The 20,412-nt window shown below is 39.4% G+C and overlaps 1 protein-coding gene across 1 annotated transcript in view; it reads right to left on the minus strand.

The window, feature by feature from the left end:
• Positions 1-20,412, minus strand: part of USF3 (upstream transcription factor family member 3) — a 56,746-nt gene extending 36,334 nt beyond the window's left edge. The window contains exon 1 of the mRNA XM_045502084.1: positions 20,118-20,412. The gene's annotated coding sequence lies outside the window, so the exon portion shown is untranslated. The remainder of the gene's footprint in view (positions 1-20,117) is intronic.

Genomic DNA, 20,412 nt, shown 5'->3' on the forward strand with positions numbered 1-20,412 from the left:
AACATTTCTCTAAGGAAGATATACAAATGCCCAATAAACACATGAAAAGATGTTCAACATCATTAGCCATTAGGAAAATATAAACAAAAACCATGTGAGGTATGACCTCATACCTGCTAGGAAGGCTAAAATAAAAGAGATAATAACATGTGTTGGTGAGGATGTGGAGAAATTAAAAGCCTCATATATGGCTGGTGGAACTAAAAAAAAATGGTACAGCCACTTTGGAACAATCTGGCAGTTCCTCAAAATGTTACACATAGAGTTAACATATGACCAAGCATTTCTACTCCTAGAGATATAATCCAGAGAACTCAAAACAAGCGTTCACGCACAAAAACTTGCACATGAATGTTCATAGCAGGAGTATTCATAATAGCCAAAAAAGGAAAACAACCCAAATGTATATCAACTAAGAAGGGATAAATTGTGGTATATTCACACAACAGAATATAATTCAGCAATAAAAAGGAATGAAGTACTGATACATGCTACAGCATGGATGAACTTTGAAAGCATTATGCAATGTGAAAGAAACCAGTCACAGAAGACTGCATATTGTATCATATTGTATGATCCCATCTACTTTAAGTTCTGGAACATGAAAACTTATAGAGACTGAAAGTAAACTGGTGGTTGCCAAGCCTGAGGAAAATGAAGGGGGTTAGGTGGGAGGTCTGTGTTCTTTTGGGGATGATGAATGTTCTAAAATTATACTGTGGTGATGGTTGCACAAGTCTACAAATATACCAAAACCCACTAAATTTCACTTTAAATATGTAAACTTTATGGTATGTGAATTGTACCTCAATCATCCTTGAAAAAAAAAAAAGAAATCTTTTGATGTCTCTTTGGGTAATCTGAAATTCTCTACCCATTCATCTTTTTCATCAGTTTATACATCTGTTTTCTTTCAACATAAAATTCTATTTAGCTACCAATCATCCCCAATTTTCCTAATACAGAGAAAATGTGAAGCTAGCGAAAATAAGTACTAGCACTTATTTTTTTAAAAAACTAGGTCTAGAGGCGCCTGGGTGGCTCAGTCGGTTAAGCATCCAACTCTTCGTTTCAGCTCAGGTCATGATTTCACGGCTGGTGAGATCAAGCATGGGCTCCATGCTGACACTGGAGAGACTGCTTGGGATTCTCTCTCTCTGTGCCCTTCCCCCCTTTCTTAAAATAAACTTAAATAAACTTAAAATAAAATAAAATAAAATAAAATAAAATAAACTTAATCAAATCAAATCAAATCAAATCAAATCAAAACAAAACTAGGTCTCACTGTTCAGGGGCAAATTGTGTTTTCTTTCCACCAAGAAGCAAATTAATGGTAAAGATTAATTTAAATTGTGTCTTGGGGCACTCGTCAGTTAAGTGCCCAACTCTTGGTTTCAGCTCAGGTCATGCCCTCACAGTTGGTGAGTTTGAGCCACACACTGGACTCTGCACTGACAGTACAAAGCCCGCTTGAGTTTCTTGCTCTCTCCCTCTCTCTCTGCCTCTCCCCTGCTCATGCGTGTTCTCTATCAACATAAATAAACTTAAAAAATTTTTAATAAATATAATAACATAAAATGAATTGTGTCTTTAGATATCATGAAGAGAAAAACCTAATTCTTATCATCAAATTTTGAATTAGAATTAAAATGTCTTAGTTGAAAACATTTTATGGCACATTATTTAAACATATTTGCCCACGGTTTGAGGAAAATCTTTTCAACCTCTACACTTAATTCTGGTTTTTTGCTGCTTAACGCATTCCTAAGTATTTTACAATGATTCAAAATGTTTATGGAAGATGAACACAGATAGGCAGTTTTGCAAATGTGTTCTATGTCTTTATTTGAGACCTCTAGTAAATCCTTAGTTCTCGCCAATCAAAATGCTTTAACCCACTGAACTAGAGTATGAACCATGAAAATAATGACACAACTAAGCTTATATCCCTGGTCTGGATTGCAGCCATTTATACCATTAGTATAATTAAAATAAATATCATTTTATATGCTTATTTAACACTTTATAACAGGTTTTCCTTATAGTAAAAGTAATACATACCTAGAAAAGCCAATCATAAAGATAAAAATGAAACTACTCTCAATCACATCACCCAACCAGAATACACAAGAATCATCATTGACATTCTTGTGGATTTCGTAATTCTTTTTTGTATGCACTTTACAAATGTTAAACCATAAGTAACTTTGTATTCTGCATTTTACTTAAGGTGAGCATTTCTCTATCATTAAATATACAAAATTGTGATTATAGTTTTATATTTAACATCATGGATGTGTATTTCTAATTTCTATCTTATTTAATGCTTTAGGCATCTTTGCTCTCTGTATTTTGCTATATGAACCATTATGTGCATTTATCATCTTTACTATATTTTAGGTTAATAATCCTCTACCTAGAACATCCTATTACTTGTCTACCTGGTTCAACTCATGAAATCTGGCACATCTGTATTCTAGAGTTCAGGGATAGCACAGGGGTACTCTTCATAGCCCAAAGAATCCTTCCTCATAGTGTTTGGTTTTAGCAGCAGCTTTCCGTCTTGGCAGGCACTTGAGGACGTATTTATGAGTGTGCTGTGCTGTCTTCTGCTTTATATAACTGCTATCAGAAGTCCTAATTTCCTTTGCCATTACAGAAATCTTACATCCTTTAACAACATTGCTGGCTCCTTCCTGTGAATCGCATCATCATCCTGCTTGGAGCTATCAGTCAGGGTGGTTCCTAAATGCCAACCTGGAGATACTATGTCATATATACAAAAAGGAAATTAAGGAAGTCCTGCCACTGGAGCTTTCACTGTGAAGTTGGGTCAAACTGTATCTCAAGAAAAAGAAATAAGCCAAAGATTTTAAATTTTTACTTACGAACTACACAAGTAACCAATTTGCATAAAAATTATTTTCAAGGAATACAGAAATATATAAAGTTAAATGGAAAAGTTCCTCAGCTCTACTATCATGCTTTCCAGGAGTACCCACTGTGGACAGTTTAGAATTTGTTAGACTCTTACCCTTCCTTTGCTCTTCCCATACAAGCTATAAATACTCCTGGTTAAGAATATATAACTAAATTCCATTATTAAGTTTTTAAAAATTCAATTGCAAAAATAACTTTTGTAAAAATTTTAAACAGCAGAGATGTGTATGAAGTACCAATGCCCCTCCGCTTTTAACAGTCTGGTGGTATCAATTCCAGACATTTTCCCTACATAAGTCCAAGCAATTACCTACGTACATACTACATACATACTAGTACATACTATTATGCTGAAGGAGTAGGACACATAAAATGTAAATAGTACAAAATACCTTCCACTCTCAGTTCAAACCTCTTCCATGGGTGATCCTGCTCCTTGGATAAATTTAGGGTGGATCCCATGACTCTACTGATCACGACTATATGATACAAATCCTCTAGTCATTTTTAGTCACAAACAATCCATTGAGAATATCTCAGTACAGTTCCTCTGATGTAGGTAATGCCTCTCCCCACACTGTCTCTTACATTCTCTCCTCCACCCCCAACTTCTGCCTCTGTCTTTAGGGCCCCAGTCTCTTTCTGCTGAGGTAGTCCTGCCCGTGATGGAAAGCCTAAAGCAGAGTGCCCAGACCAGCTCCTCCTAACACACTGTGGACCCACATCTGGTCCACAGAAATATGTACCTCTCTGATGTAATAACTCCTAGAAATTTACTCTACAAGTCATATTCATGTATGTGCAACAGGACATTTATTCAAGGATATTCATTATAAAATTGTTCCAAGTAGCAAAGGACAAGGAAACACCCTAAAGGCTCATCAAAAGAATAATTAAAAAAAAAAAGAATGATTAAATATGTTACAGTATTATGTTGAATCATCTGAAATTGCCCATATTTGACTTTTTCTGCCTCTAGAAACTACAATTTCAGATGGTTCAATCTAAAATAGATTGAGGGGCAACTGGGTGGCTCAGTTGGTCAGGTGTCCGACTCTTGGTTTCGGCTCAGGTCATGATCTCACAGCCCGTGGGTTCAAGTCCCACTTTGGGCTCCACGCTCTAACAGCACAGGATTCTCTCTTTCCTTCTCTCTCTGCCCCTCCCCTGCTCATGCTCGCTTGTGCACACGTGCTCTCTCTTAACATAAATAAACTTGAAAAATAAAAGATTGAATCATAATACCTAAACATTCAATCTAAATATATGTATATGTATGTACACATATGTATAATATAAATGTATGTATATATGTATAATATATATGTCTGTGTATATATATTATATATATAAAATATATAATATATATGATTATAAAATGGGCTGTATTGTGTCTCCTCCAAATTCGTATGGTGACGTCCTAACCCCCAGTACTCTGGAATGTGACTGTATTTAGAGATAAAGCCTTTAAAAAGGTAATTAAGTTAAAATGGGTCATTAGAGGGGTACCCGGGCTCTGAACTGTCAACACAGAGCCAAACACAGGCCTCAAACTCACAAATCATGAGATTATGACATGAGCTGAAGTTGGACACTTAACCTGAGCCACCCAAGTGCCCTAAAATAAAATTTTTTTAAATGGGTCATTAGGGTGGGCCCTAATCTGACTGGTGTCTTTTTTTTTTTTAACGTTTATTTATGAGACACACACACACACACACACACACACACACACACACACACACCCCAGAGTGTAAGTGGGGGAGGGACAGAGAGAGGGAGACACAGAATCCAAAGCAGGCTCAGGCTCTGAGCTGTCAGCACAGAGCGTGACACAGGGCTTGAATCCACAAGCCATGAGATCATGACCTGAGCTGAAGTCAGACAGTTAATCTACTGAGCCACCCAGGTGTCCCTGGTATCCTTTTTTTAAAAAATTTATTTATTTATTTTGAGAAAGAAGCATGAGCAGGGGAGGGGCAGAGAGAGAGGGAGAGAGAACCCCAAGCAGGCTCCTCACAGTCAGCATGGAGTCTGATACCGGGCTCGAACTCACGAACTGTGAGATCATGACCTGATCAGAAATCAAGAGTCAGATGCTTAACCAACTGATCCACCCAGGCACCCCTGCCTAGTGTCCTTATAAGAAAATGAGATTAAAACACAGACCACACAGACATGAGAACTACCACATGAGGATACCACAAGAAGGCAACTATCGACAAGCCAAGATGAGAGGCCTCAGAAGAAATCAAACCTGCTGACACCTTGGGCACTTGGGTGGCTCAGTCGGTTAAGCGTCCGACTTCGGCTCAGGTCATGATCTCATGGTTCGTGAGTCTGAGCCCCGCATCAGGCTCTGTGCTGACAGCTCAGAGCCTGGAGCCTGTTTCAGATTCTGTCTCCCTCTCTCTCTGCCGCTCCCCGCTCATGCTCTGTCTCTCTCTGTCTCAAAAATAAATAAACATTAAAAAAAAAAATTAAAAAAAAAAAAAACCTGCTGACACTTTGATCTTGGACTTCTAGACTCCAGAACTGTAAGAAAATAAACATTTCTTGTTTAAACCACTAAGTCTGTGGTATTTTATGGCAGCACTAGCAAACTATACATATATACACACACATGTGCACATATGTATATATGTACATGTAAATATGCATATGTATAAATGTACATATGTGTATACTTATATAAGTATATATTTTTTTTAACTTAAAAAATTACAAACATATATAATACCTATCCTTTGGGATGGGGAGAAGAACATAAATGTGTAAGTTGACAAATGCACAGAATTTCTCTGGAAGGATCGCCTTTGAAGAGGGGAATGGGGAAAAGGGTACAAGAAATACTTACTGTATATCCTCATACAGAATTTTAATCTTTTGTTACCTGAATGCATTTTTTCTTCTACAATATGAATTAGCTTTTCAGTCTTCCTAATAAATGTATTTAAGACTATAATATTTCCTCAAGGACAGCCCATAGATTTTAATATTGAAAATAGTCATTGATTCCTAAATAATATGTAGTTTCAGTTAAATTTTAAATTATTTCTTAAATTACTATACTGAGGGATGCCTGGGTGGCTCAGTCAGTTAAGCGTCAGACTCCTGATTTCAGTTCAGGTCATGACCCCAGGGTCGTGGGATCAAAGCCCCACATTGGGTTCGGGGCTGAACACGGAGGCTGCTTAAGATTCTCTTTTTCTCTCTGCCCCTCTCTCCCACTCATGTGCTCTAAAATTAAATTTAAAAAAATAAAAAATAAATACTATACTGAAAACCAAGAAAGTAAATATTATCTATAACTACATCCCTTTTTTGGGGGGAGAAAAATTAGAGTACCCACTATCACCTATTCAGTTTTATTCTCTCCTAGTTGGGAATCAATTTGACACCAATTTTCTTTATCTTTCTACAGAGTTATTATATATACATATAATATAATATATATTATATTATATATATACATATTATAATATACATACATATATACATATATATGTATACATACATATACATACATATATACATATATATGTATACATACATATACATATACATATATACATATAAATACATATAATATACATGTTATAATATATATATAATATATATAATATATATAATGTATATATTATCATGCACATAAATTTTTTATAAAAATGAAATCATGCTGTCACTCTGAAACATGCTTTCTTTTTACCTAGAAATTCATTATGAACATCTTTCCAGGTAAGTACATATTAATTTACCTTATTCTTTTAATACCTACATAGTGTTATGCAGCATGGAGCCATAATTTATTTAGCTGTTCCCCATTGCTCAATACTCATTTTTTCTTTCTTTCCCTTTTACTATTTTTGCTATTAAAAACAATCCTGAAAAAACAGGCTGCAATCAACATCTCTTAAGCTTTTCTCAGTCCAAAAGGCAAAAGATATCTTATTGCTTAACTTGCATCTCCTTGATAACTCATGAGGCTGAATACCCTTTCATATGTTATGAATCATTTATATTTCTTTTTCTGTGATTAGCTTTTCATTACCTTGACTGTTTCTTCCTTGTAATTTCAACTTTTATTTCCTCTAACTTGAGTGGAAACAAAAAACTTTCCAAGTAGTTATATTTCTTTTTTGGTTCCCATTTTGTTAACTTCTGTGTGTGTGTGTGTGTGTGTGTGTGTGTGTGTGTGCGCGCGCGTGCACGCACACGTGCTGTTTCCCTGCATTATGACTGGCAATAAATAGTATCTGATTTTTAGGGGAGCCTGGCTGGCTCAGTCGGTGAAGCATGCAACTCTTGATCTTCTTTGGGGGTTGTGAGTTTGAGCCCCACGTTGGGTGTAGAGATTACTTAAATAAATAAAATTTGTTGGGGGGGGGGGGCGGGGCGGCGGCGCCTGGGTGGTTCAGTCGGCTAGAAGTCTGACTTCGGCTGGGATCATGATCTCAGACCCAGCGTCAGGCTCTGTGCTGACAGTTCAGAGCCTGGAGCCTGCTTCAGATTCTGTTTGTCTCTCCCTGTCCCTCCTCAGCTCATGTACTCTCTCTCTCTCAAAAATAAATAAATATTTAAAACAATGTTAAAAATAAAAATTTTTTAAGTGTCAAGTTTTTAGAATTTGAGATTTTTTATAGCCCTCCTACATGATATATTTTTATTAAGTGTTACATGAGTATTTGTTTGTTTTTTAAGTAATCTCTACACCCAACATGGGGTTCAAACTCACAACCCAGCAATCAAGAGCCGCACACTCTAACAAATGAGTCAGCCAGGTGTCACACCCCTCCTTTCAAAAAGTTTTTATTACCTTTTTTAATGTTTATTTATTTTTGAGAGAGAGAGTGCAAGCGGGCGAGGGACAGAGAAAAGGGAACAGAGGATCCGAAGCAGGCTCCACGCTGATGGCAGCAAGTCCGATGTGGAGTTCAAACTCATGAACCGTGATCATGTAACCTGAGCCAAAGTTGGATGCTCAACAGACGAAGCCACCCAGTCACCCCTCCCTACTTTTTTTAAATGAGTATTTAAGAAGACTATATTATTACCTACTTAGGTATAACATTATATAAGTATTTTTAAAAGAAAATGTTTGCTCTTTGAAATAAACTTTGGTAACAAATTACTATGTATGAATTTTCTTATATTCAACAATTGCCTGGGGCATGTACATGTGTATTTTATTTTTAAACTGTCTACATTATTTTGTTTTATATTTGTCTGACATAACACAAATCTGGAGATTTGGTTCTACACAATCTAAGAGCCTTAAAAAAAAAAAAAGAAAAGAAAAAAAAGAGAGGATTTATTCCAGTCACATTTATTGTAAATATTGTCCCATGTGGTCATATTCTCTTCTCTCTCCTCCCACCTATGCTTTTTTACTTTTCCTTGCCTGGTTTTTTTGTTTCTTATTTTCCTCAACACCTTTTTTCCTCTTTCATCAATTCAATTTATGAATTTCCCTAGCAATTCTAAGAAACACACTACAGTGGACATTTGATATTTTCTCCTCTCCACTTCATGGAACTCCCTGATTTTTCACTTAGGTATGTACCCCTAAACCAGCCTTTGTGCTTCGGTGGCGGACCTTGGCAAGTCTCGGCAAATGACTTTTTTGGGGGCACAGTGACTGGTCTCAGATTGGTACAAATATAGCAAACTTCAGGACTTTTCCTTGACGGTATGGGTAGCTATCCTCTTTCCTTTTCCAATTTAAAGAGAATGCATAGAATTCCAAATATGGACATTACAGACATCATGCAAAAGAAAGAAGCCAGTGTGAGGATGAAAGTGACACACAAAGAAATGCAAAGCTGAGAGAAAAGGAATTGCTTATTGATAACCTATCTTCATATTACAACTTCAATATATTTTCTTCTTCTTAAAAACAGTATCTATGGTCTCCTCCCCTCTCATTACAAAAGGTTTTTTTTTAATGTTTAATTTTTTAATAAGAGAGAGAGAGCACACATGCAAGAGGGGGAGGGGCAGAGAGAGAGGGGGGGGACAGAGGATCTGAAGTGGGTTCTGTGCTGACAGCAGAGAGCCTGATGCAGGGCTCGAACTCACAGACTGTGAGATCATGATCTGAGCCACAGTCAGATGCTCAACTGACTGAGCCACCTTGGCACCCCATTACAGAAGTTTTAAAATACTCTATTTCTTACCCACCAACTGCCCACTGCCCATCTCCCATGCCACACTTACTGAAATTGTGTAGAATTTTGGCTCCAGTGGTTAGTTCTCCTCCTTGATTTATCCTGCATGTCCAACAGCTCATAATTTTCTTGTCTTTTTGTATCATATTTTTAAAATATATTTTCTTTATTTTGGGGAGAGTGCAAGCAGGGGAGGGGCAGAGAGAGAGGGACAGAAGATCCAAAGTGGACTCTATGCTGACAGGCTGACAGCAGCGAGCCCCATGTGGGGCTCAAAGTCATGAACCGTGAGATCATGACCTGAGCCAAAGTTGACACTCAAGAGATTGAGCCACCCAGGTGCCCCATACCATATTTTAGAAGAATTCCCTGGTTTGATTATCTAGTTCATTAGTCATATATTACAACCATGCTGCTATTCAGCCTGCTGTTGAAGTTTGTATTTCAGAAAACATGTTTCTAATTTCCAAAAACTTTTTTTTTCTTTTTCATAGCACCCATTGCTATTTTATGGAAATCGCATGCTCTCAAATTTTTTAGAATTTTTTTAAACAAAAATGTTATCTTTTGTCCATTACATTCAATTTGTTTTCTCAAAAATCAATTCCTCTTTTTGTTCGGCTTCATGTCACTCTTTCATCCTATTGGTTTTCCTTAAATATTTAGCGAGAATTCGTTAAGTGAATTGGCAGATAAAGTTGGTTTCCCCAGCATAGTTTTCAATTCTGGATGCACTGTAGAAATTATCCTTTTAAAGAAAGCTCCCTAGGTGATTTTAATGTGTTTTTACCACTAAGAACCAGTGCTTTAATGTATGTGAAAAATCACTCTTCTCCCTGCCATGAATGTGCATGCTAATCATAAAAGTTCTGGCTATCAAAAGTATCATACATGGATGGAGGAGGTGAACAGCTAGCTGGGTGGCTTCTGAAGGAAGGAGCTCTACATTCACAGTGACAACTGGAAGTTCTCTAAAATATAGCCCTGATTCTCTCTCTGGTCCTAAAGCTCAGGATGGAGATGCCCTCAATTTATATAAATATGTTCTACTACTTTAGCCTGTGAGGAAAAACTGTAATTAGGTATTGTAATTGGTCCCGTTACAGCTGTTCTGAAGTCTGCTAATTAATTACCTTTGACCACTGCAATGGTCTGAATGTGTCCCCCCAAAATTCTTATGTTGAAATCCTAAATCCCAAGGGGACAGTATTAGGAGGTAGGACCTCTGGGAAATGATTAGGTCATGAGGGCAAAGCCTTGATGAATGGGATTAGTGCCCTTATAAAAGCTGTCCCAGAGAGCTTGCTTACCCCTTCCCCCACGTGAGGGGTTACAGCATGAAGTAGGAGAACACGACCTGGAAGAATCCAACTATGCTGGCACCATGATTTGGACTTCAGCCTCCAAAACTGTGAGAAATAAATTTCTGTTGTTTATAAGCCACCCAGTCTATATTTTGTTATAGCAGCTTGAATGCACTAAGACAACCAACCTCAAGCCCCTCCTACTTTTCAAAGTCTCTAAGCTTTGGGATTTTCCAGAATTGCAGTGGGAAAACTCACTTTCCTACTGTTTCCCCTTTAAGTCTGTAATGGGTTGCATTTCTCCAAACTGTGTAGTTTTGCCATCAACCTGATTCCATGTGCTTTGCATTTTTCATAAATTCCTCAGTGTTTTTGATCTTTAGATGACACCCTTACCAGCTTTTCAATGTTAATAAAGATGTATATTTACTTTCCTATTTTTAATTCTGTTACTTAACTAGATTTTTTTCACTATACAAATAAAACATCCTTATATTAAATTACTTAGATCATACTGAAGTCATAAAAGTTGCAGTCTTTCACACCAACTTTCCTCCTCAAGTTTCCTGTTAACATGACTCAAGTAATTACTCCTATGTTACTATTTTTCCCTTTCCATACTCTAGTCTTTGGAAGTGGGTACTAAGTCTAACTCATACTCAAGGAGAGGGGAATTAATCTCCATCTCTTAGAGAAGGGAGTATCTAAATAAAATTTTTTTTAATTATTCTGCAAAGAAGATTTGTCTCTTCTCCAATTTATTTATTCAATAATTCATTTATATCAGTATTGCCTCAAAGAAATATTTTACCCTTGGGGTTAAAATATAATGCTATAGTTATTTTATTGTTGAAATTATTCGAGCTTTGGACACTGGGCACTCTTTTGGGCTTGTTCCTGTGTCCTTTTCACAAGCCCTCACCTCCCTCCCACCTCCATATGATGCTATATGATGCTTTGGGCTCCTCTTGTGATATATATTCTATTCATTCTCTTTCTCTGGAGAACCATAACATAGTAGGTAATAAATATGTTGGTGGGGCACCTGGGTGGCTCAGTCAGTTAAACGTCTGACTTCAGTTAGGTCATGATCTCATAGCTCATAAGTTCCAACCCCGCATCAGGTTCTGCACTGACAATGCGGAGTCTGCTTGGGATTCTCTCTCTCTCTTCTGTCTCTGCCCCTCTCCCACTCGCACTTTCTCTAAATAAATAAATAAATTTTTTTAAAAAAGTATGTTGGTGAAGGAATGAATGACTGGTGCAGGGTGCAGGAATTTTTTTAGACCCCAAAAGTAATTCTGAAGCACAGCCACTATAATCACTAACACCCCATGTATCTGTCACCTCAAATTAATGAATGAATGGTATAGGAGAATGGCAATAGTCTTTGATATCAGACCTAGAATCAAAAAGCTGACATTTACTAGCTACTTGGTTTTAAAATAAGTATTCCCTGGGGTGCCTGGCTGGCTCAGTCAGTGAGTGTGTGACTCTTGGTCTCGAGCCCCACACTGGGTGTAGAGATTACTTAAAAAAATAATAATAAGGGGCACCTGGGTGGCTCAGTCAGTTAAGTGTTAGATTTTTGACCTCAGCTCAGGTCTTGATCTCAGGGTCATGAGTTCAAACCCCATGTTGGGCTCTGCATTGAGGTAAAGCCTACTTAAAATAAAAATTTTTAAGTCAAAATAATAATAAAATCTGGGGTGTCTGGGTGGCTCAGTTGGTTAAGCATCTGGCTAGCGTTCAGGTCATGATCTCTGGGTTCATGGGTTCGAGCCCCATGTCAGGCTCTCCACTGACAGTGCAGAGCCTGCTTCAGATCCTTTCTCTCCCTCTCTCTCTGCCCCTCCCTTGTTTATGCTCTTTCAAAAATAAACATTGCAAAAATAAAATAAAATAATTTTTTTTTTTTTTTTTTTTTTTTAAGTCTGAGGGGTGCCTGCATGGTTCAGTCAGTTAAGCGTCCAACTCTTGGTTTCTGCTCAGGTCATGATCTCATGGTTTGTAAGATGGAGCCCTGCATCCAGCTCTGTGCTGGTTGGTATGGAGCCTCCTTGGGATTCTCTCTCTCCCCTTCTCTCTCTCTGCCCTTCCCCCATTCATGCTTTCCTTCTCTCTCTCAAAAGAAATAAACTTTAAAAAAAAGTTCCTCCATTAAAAAATAAAATAGGTCATGATCTCACTGTCCATGGGATTGAGCCCCACATCAGGCTCTGTGCTGACAGCGTGGAGCCTGCTTGGGATTCTCTCTCTCCCCCTCTCTGCCTCTCTCCCACTTGCACATGCTTACGCACATGCGTAGACCCACACACACGCTCTCTCTCTCTCAAAAGTAAATAAATTTTAAAAACTTTAAAAACAGTAAAATAAAATAAGTATTCCTTGAAGTCTTGGCATCTTCACATTTAAAATTAAGAGACTATCACCAACCTCTGGGAGAACTGTTATGATTTTATATGATAATACCTTTAATGGATCACGCAATGTATCTGGTACATGGCAAGAGCTCAGTACATGATAGTTGCCTTTTTTCCATTTCCCCCCTAATTCACTGGGAAGACAGAGGTCATCCAGTAAGACTTCCTTCACTGCATCCTACATCTATCAAAACAGACTCTGCCCATGCATCCTTTCAGCCCTCCAGAACATCCGAATGATAACTCTTCCATCTATGGAGAAGGACTCTATATTTGATTCCTTTCTCTCTAGCACTTTATTTCCTCCTTAACCATTTTCTCTTTTGCTTCCAAAATCGGAACTTATTAAACAAAAATTTACTGCCTTTTCTATCATTCCATTTCTTTCCTACTATTCCTCTGAAGCTTCTCACTTTCCTGCATTGGTCAATCCCTCCTAAACCCATGGCAGCAGTCTTCTGATTGTCCCTGCCCACCAAAACTGCTTTCTTAGAGGTCTGGACTACTCTTCCCCACACCAGAGATCTTTTCTCTGCCTTCCCTCTTCTCTCCGCAGGATTGGAGGCTGCTGTTGTCTCCCTTTTCTTCCAATTTGTCTTCCTCTTCCCCAATTATGCATTTTCCTTCTCTAACATGAATCCTTGTCTCTCACTTTGACTTCCAAGGCTCAATGCTATTTGCTTTTCTATTTGCTTTCTCTCTACAAAGTTTCAAACTGTTTCCATGTAAAAGGCATTATGTTTTGCTTTATTTATTTATTTCTTATAATAAAGCCAACTTTCAACACAGATCTTGTCCCAAACCTTTGGTTAGACAAGTTCTCTTCAGAATATTTCATTTCAAAACCAATTAACAGGTTTTTACAACATGTTGAATTGCCTTGCCTCTTAAAAGACCTACTTCCAATTTCTCCATTTTTATCACTGACATCAAAACTTTACCCAGGCTCTAAACCTAAAATTAATCTTCAAAATTTCTCCCCAAATCCTATCAATTCTTTTCACAATGTTCACCTCCTCCTGTTTGTTCCTACAATCTCAGATTAGGCCCTGTTTTACACGTCTGGCTCTTTTCTTTTCTTTTCAAGTAGGCTTCATGTCCAACACGGGGCTTGAACTCACAACCTGAGATCAAGACCTGAGCTACGATTAAGAGTTGGACACTCAAGCAACTGAGCCACCCAGTTGCCCCACAAGTATGTGTCTTAATAGTCTTTTCAGTTCCCAGTCTTTCCCCTCTTCTTCAAAGGTTTCATATGCCAGTGCCTCAGTAATCTTTCCAAGTTACGGTACTCCTGCTTCAGAACCTACAGTACTATTTCCCAGTATCAAATCCAAACTCTTGGGTCCTAGCTTTCATGGCTCTACCTAACACCATCTTTTCACTGGCCAGTCTCACTTATCCACTTCCACTTAATACAATACACATAGGAGAAGGGCTATCAAGCTAATCATGTCATCTGCCCTTCTCTCCAATACAGACAGGTTCTTCCCTATGCCCCTTATCAGCTAGTTCATATTTTGCTAAATCTATGCTATTTGCCTATTGAAGTGACCTTTCCACTTTGCTCTGCTTATTCAAATACTATTAACCCTTTAAAGCAATTCTGTCCTCCTCTCTAAAATCTTCCCTAATATTTCTAGCTAACACTAAACTCTCTACCTTTGTTCTGGATTCTATCATTCTCACTTCTTAGTAATCTTATTAGGTAATATCTCTTCTCTCTCGTATATTATTAATCTCTCCTCCTCTGTTAGTGCTTTTCCACTTAAATATATCCTTATTCAATTTTTCTTTTCATTTAAGAGGCAAAAAAAAAATTTTTTTTTCTGATCTTGTAACTCCTTCCCTGTGGTCTCATTCTTTCTTCCTCCCAACCATCAGGCTTCTTCAACAGTAGTTTATACTCACCGTCCCTTCTTCCTCACTTCACATCCACTCTTCACCATTATCTGGCTTTTATTCATAACTGCTTGCAAAAGATCTCCACACTATCAAATCCAATGAACACTGTAGGAAATATCTGTTGTTTTTTAGCTTTCTGGCAACAATAGCTTACTTTTCCTTTGGAGAGCTTCTTTGCCTGATTTCTGAGGTCTGATAGGACCATCAAACATGGGCTTATCTCTGAGGTGTGGGCACAGGGCTGACCTATAAGACCACACAAGGAAGAAAGGCCGCTGGGGCTCAGTTAGCCCTATGGGCCCATGGGATCCTGGAAGACGCTGTACCCAGGCCTTTCTATGGCTTGATTATTCTGCCTTCCTTCACTTCTGTGAGCTTAGCCAATATCTACCCATAAATCTATCCATAAAGTTTCTGCTTAAGTTAGCCAAAGGCAATTTCTATTGCTCATTACCAAAGAGAAATCAGAGTAGAGGTAGAAGTGGTATGTCTCATGGTTACACCACAAATTTCTCTTTGTCCCCTTCCCTGTGGCTTCTTCTGTTTAAGAAATTACAGTAGCTAAGGTGAAGATGCTTTCACCAGGGGACACAATAATGGCTTCATTAACTGTGAGGCAAGGCTATCTGGGGCTCCACACACAGCCAGGCAATAGTTAAAAGGGGAGGCACAGGAGTATAGATGGAAACCAGAGAATCCTGGGGCACCTCTCTGTATTAACACTAAGAGTGAAGTTACCACTAGATTACTGCTACCCTACACAGACAAGACCTGCAAGGGTCTTTTATTCCTACCAGTAATAAAAGTTTGCAAACCACGTATCTGACTCCAAAGTCCATGTTCTTTAACATACCAGTTTCTACTGATACCAATCTACTTGCAGCTCCTTACTCAAGAAGCGATTCCTCTCATTTCCATGCTTTTGTACCTGTTAGTTCGTCTGGAATGTTCATATCAATCTTCCAACTGAAAATTCCTAACTTCTCCTCTTTGAAACTTTCTCTGATGCCTACAGGTTAGTCCCAAACATCCTGACATAATACTTCACAATATCTTAACATGAAATACACTTTATATGCTTCCTGGTTTTCCTCACTAGCCTGTAAGGCTTCTAAATGGTAGAAACCACATCTTTCATATTTGTATCCTCAACAATTAGTACTCAGTATATGGGAGTAATAAATTCTACTGAAAGAATATCTGGTCTTTCTTAATTTTCCATAGTATTAATCATTGCATCTTAGATTTGGGGTATTTATGTTTAAATCTGCATCTAATGTACCATGTTCAGTCCCTTAATTATTTGAAACAGTGTTCCTCAATCCTTCCAGTAAGTCTAAAAACTTAAGAGCTGAGTCCCCACTTTTTACTATTTCTGTATTCTCTTTAGCACCTATGAGTATTAGGCACATGGTAAGCACTCAATAAATACTTGATGAACTGAATTTAAAACACAGTATTAGCACATTAATAGGAGCAACTTATCATGCTCTACTGATCTAATTAAAAGATCTGGCCTTCTGAAGTAGTGCAATTGTACTCATATGGAAAATTTAATGAGAAAAAGAAAAATTATCCAACTGGACAGTTAAAAGCTTTTCTCTTAGTGAGAGTTCTGCAAATATTTTCTGGATAACAAGAGTGAACCTCTAGAGCTCAGAGTAAAAGACTCAAGGTATACATCCCCATGCATATTGGAAGGAAGATTACATATTTAAGGGATCTGCCACAACCATAATTACTTAAATTCCACTAACCCTTACCAAATCCATAACAGAAGTCATAAAAATATTTAATAGCAAATCAACCCATGTCAAATCAACCTATGCTAAAGATGTATAAGGCTATCTCTGCATAACATATAACATGGCAGTCACTTACTCAGCAAACATTTATTTAGTCCCTACTAATGACAAGTGCTATGTTAGGTCCTAAAATTACAAAGATGGGGGTACCTGGCTGGCTCAGTTGGTAGAGCAGGTGACTCTTGATCTTGGAGTCGTAAGTTCAAGCCCAATGTTGGGTATGGAGATTACTTAAAAATAAAATCTTTAGGGGTGTCTGGGTAGCTCAGTTGGTTGAGTTCAGACTCTTGGTTTCAGCTCAGGTCATGATCTCACAAACCACGAGATTGAGCAGCATGCAGCCTGCTTGGGATTCTCTCTCTCTCTCTCTCTCTCTCTCTCTCTCTCTGCCCCTCCCCTGCTCGCACCTGTGTGCACTCTCTCTCTCTCTCAAAATAAATAAAACTTAAAATAAAATCTTTAAAAAATAAAAAAATTAAAAATTACAAGGACAAAGAGAACACACTTCCCATGTTTGGGGGTTCTAACTTTGCCATGCTGCAATGGTATTAAGAATACAACATGAAACATACCTCATTGAGTTGCTCAACATGGAGGCTCTAGAGAACAGTCTGGTAGAAAAGGTAGATAAACACATACTACGGCAACGTAACCAGCATTATCCCAGAAATAAGTACAACATGTTATGGGGCCACAGAGGAAAAAATAACCAACCTACTGAAGACAACAGGAAAAGATATGGAAGACACTGACATCCATACATGAATTCAATGCAAGTTAAGGTGAGAGAAAGCTACCACAACACAAATATCTGGGACAGAATCAAACCTGAAACTAGGGTTGCAAGCAGTGTCAGAAGGATTCCAAAGCAAACCAATCCAAGTCTTAGCAAATCACTGTAGAAGAGCCAAAAAGTAAAGTACTCCTTGCTGTTAAGCTTGAGAGTAATAAAACACATATACAATTAAACCACCATATGGTATAAACATAAAGGGAGTCTTTTAAACAATATGTGGCATAAAAGTTCAAAGGGAACCAATCGCTAAGAGTTAGAGAGAGCTGTTAGGAAAACCTTTATAAAAGTAGAGTTAGAACTATTGTCGGTGGGGAGGAGCACAAGGAAGACTGCCCATGTGCTAAGAATGACCAATGTCATTAACAAAAGCAAGAGATCTGAACTACAGAGTTGCGGGACCATGAGGAGGTCCAAAGGTTTGGAAGCACTGGGTAAAAACTGGACACATGAGTGAAGGCTTGATTCAGCAGAGCCAGGAACACAAACCTAGCAGCTTGGACATTGTTCTAGACTCAGTAGTTATCAACCATGACTGCTAAATAGAAACACCTGGGGAACTTTAAAAACTATGTTTTTGGCTAGGGCTCACCCCATATCAAAAGTACCTGGGTGGCTTAGTCAGTTAAGTGTCCAACTTTGGCTTAGGTCATGATTTCTCAGTCTGAGTTCGAGCCCCACATCAGGCTCTGTGTTGACAGCGTGAAGCCTGGAGCCTGCTTCAGATTCTGCTCTATGTTCCCCTTCCCCCGCTCACACTCTATGTGTGTGTCTCTCTCTCAAAAATAAACATTAAAAAATAAAAAAAAGGAGCGCCTGGGGGGGTTCAGTCGGTTAAACGTCAGACTTTGGCTTGGGTCATGATCTCGTGGTTTGTAAGTTCGAACCCCGTGTTGAGCTCTGTGCTAGCAGCTCCGAGCCTGGAGCCTGCTTCAGATTCTGTGTCTCCTTCTCTGTCTGCCCCTCCCCCACTGGTGCTCTGTCTCTCTCTATCAAAAATAAATAAATGTAAAAAAAAATTTTTTTTATAAAAAAAATAATAATAAATAAATAAATAAGTATGAGAATCTTTGGAGGGAGTGGCATGGACATGAAAATGTAAAAGCATACAAAGTGATTCTACTCTACAGTCCAGATTCAGAACGACTGGACTTGAGGCTAGAAAAGTAAAAGATGACAGGTATGGTTAAGACCCAAGCTTGATTTCAGTCTCTGTTTGTAAGTAACAATTCTGAGCTGATTACCTGTTGAAGTTTATCTTCTAACCTTAAACATTCTGTTTCCTTAGTGTTTCTTTTCCCTTGTTGACAATGTAACCCATCAATTTCTCTTACATGACTGGTTCACATTTCCATGATGCCCTATAGACAACTAACTGAGAAAATAAATATTTCAATCCTATGCTGCCCTTATATCCCTGCTATGAAGTGCTTTCATATTAAGGAATGTTCTAGGCTGCAATCATGTTTGGATTTTACAAAACTCCTCTTTTAAATATAGATAGAATATAATACCTACATATACAAGAGCCATGTTACTTAGACTAGATCAAAATATGAGATTAAGCATTCATTCTTATAGTATCTGGAGACATTATACTATTTCTGGTTACAGACATGCAATGATTACAAAGTACTTTGCTTCAGAATCCTTTACAAATAAAGGGAAACAACAAATGTATCCCATACAGTAACTCTGTGCTACATTGAACAAGTGTCCTATGTGAGAGGTAAAAATCAACAAGATGATTAGAGAGTAGGGCAGCCTGTTGATCCTTCAAAAAGCAGGCTGGTTTGTTTGCCCACTTGTTTTTAAAGAAAAAGCAAAGATACCGATATGCTTCAGGTTCCATGTTACTCACCAAAGTGTTTATTCAAGAAATCTGTACTTTGTCTATAGGTAAGCAACCTTCTTCTTGATGCAAACTTAAGTTAGCCACAACTGTCTTATTTTTGGTAGTGTTAGGTCAGTATACCTACTTAATGTTATGAGAACGTAAGTTGGAAGCTCTTAGCTGGGATCACACACACACACACGGGTTTGTGCAGTCTCTTATTTCCAGACAAAGTTAATAAACTCGTACGGCCATATCCCAACGTAACCGTGGGGCGGGGAGAGGGCAGTGAGTATTGGAAAACCCAATGATCAAAATGTGAAACATGAAAAAGAGTCCAGAAATATTTCTTCAGAAACATGGAGCCAGATTTCAAGAGTTGGCCATATGCTTGTGCCAATCCTATTAAGAAAGGAAAAGAAAGGCTTCTGAAATGAAAACGCAAGCCTAACTCTCTGACTGTAGGGGTGAGACTTAACAAGCAAGTCTCATGAGTCGGACCAGTGGGTCCGAAGAAATTCAGAGAGCAAGGAATAAAGTGGGGATGAAGGAGACAGGAAAAGGTGAAGGAGGCAGGCAAAGGCCATCCGGTGTGAACCTTGATGCCCGGCTCTTTATGCACCTAGGGCAGCGTGGAGCCTCTCTCGCCCCGCGCGCATCTGGGAGCCGGGCCGCAGCGCGAGTCCCCCACCGGCCCGGCACCAGGGGGCGCGGGGCGCCGGAGACCGGGGAGAAGAGGGGTAGATGCACCGCCCACGCTCGCACCCCACCGGGCTCCGCACTCAGGGGTCCCCAGGAAGGAGACACACTCCGAGCAGCCCTAGTCTCCGGGACCGGGAGGGGGTGGGTGGAGCAGAGCCCGGAGCCGCCCCCCGGAGCCGCCCCCGCAGCCCCGGCCCCCGCCCCCCGCCCCGGCTGTCAGCGGCCCCCTCCCGCAGTCACTCACCCACTGGCTGCGCGGTCTCGGCCGCAGCGGCAGCGGCGGCGGCGACCCCCGCCTGGGTCATGATCCCAGGCGGGTACGGCAGGGGTGTCCGACCGCCCGGGCGAATCTCTCCGTCCGCGGCCGCCGCCTGCTCCTCTGGGGCTGGGGGAGCGCGGGCCCAGGCCCTCCTCTCCCCCCGCCCCCGCCGCCTCTTCTTGCGGCCACCGCCGCCGCAGCGAGCCCGAGCCCTCAAGGCCGGAGACCCGGCGGCAGCGCGGCCTCAACTTTCCCAGCCCCCCTCCCCCCGCCCCTCCCC

The sequence above is a fragment of the Leopardus geoffroyi genome, chromosome C2 (assembly GCF_018350155.1).
Source record: "Leopardus geoffroyi isolate Oge1 chromosome C2, O.geoffroyi_Oge1_pat1.0, whole genome shotgun sequence".
In the NCBI taxonomy this organism is placed as follows: Eukaryota; Metazoa; Chordata; class Mammalia; order Carnivora; family Felidae; genus Leopardus; species Leopardus geoffroyi.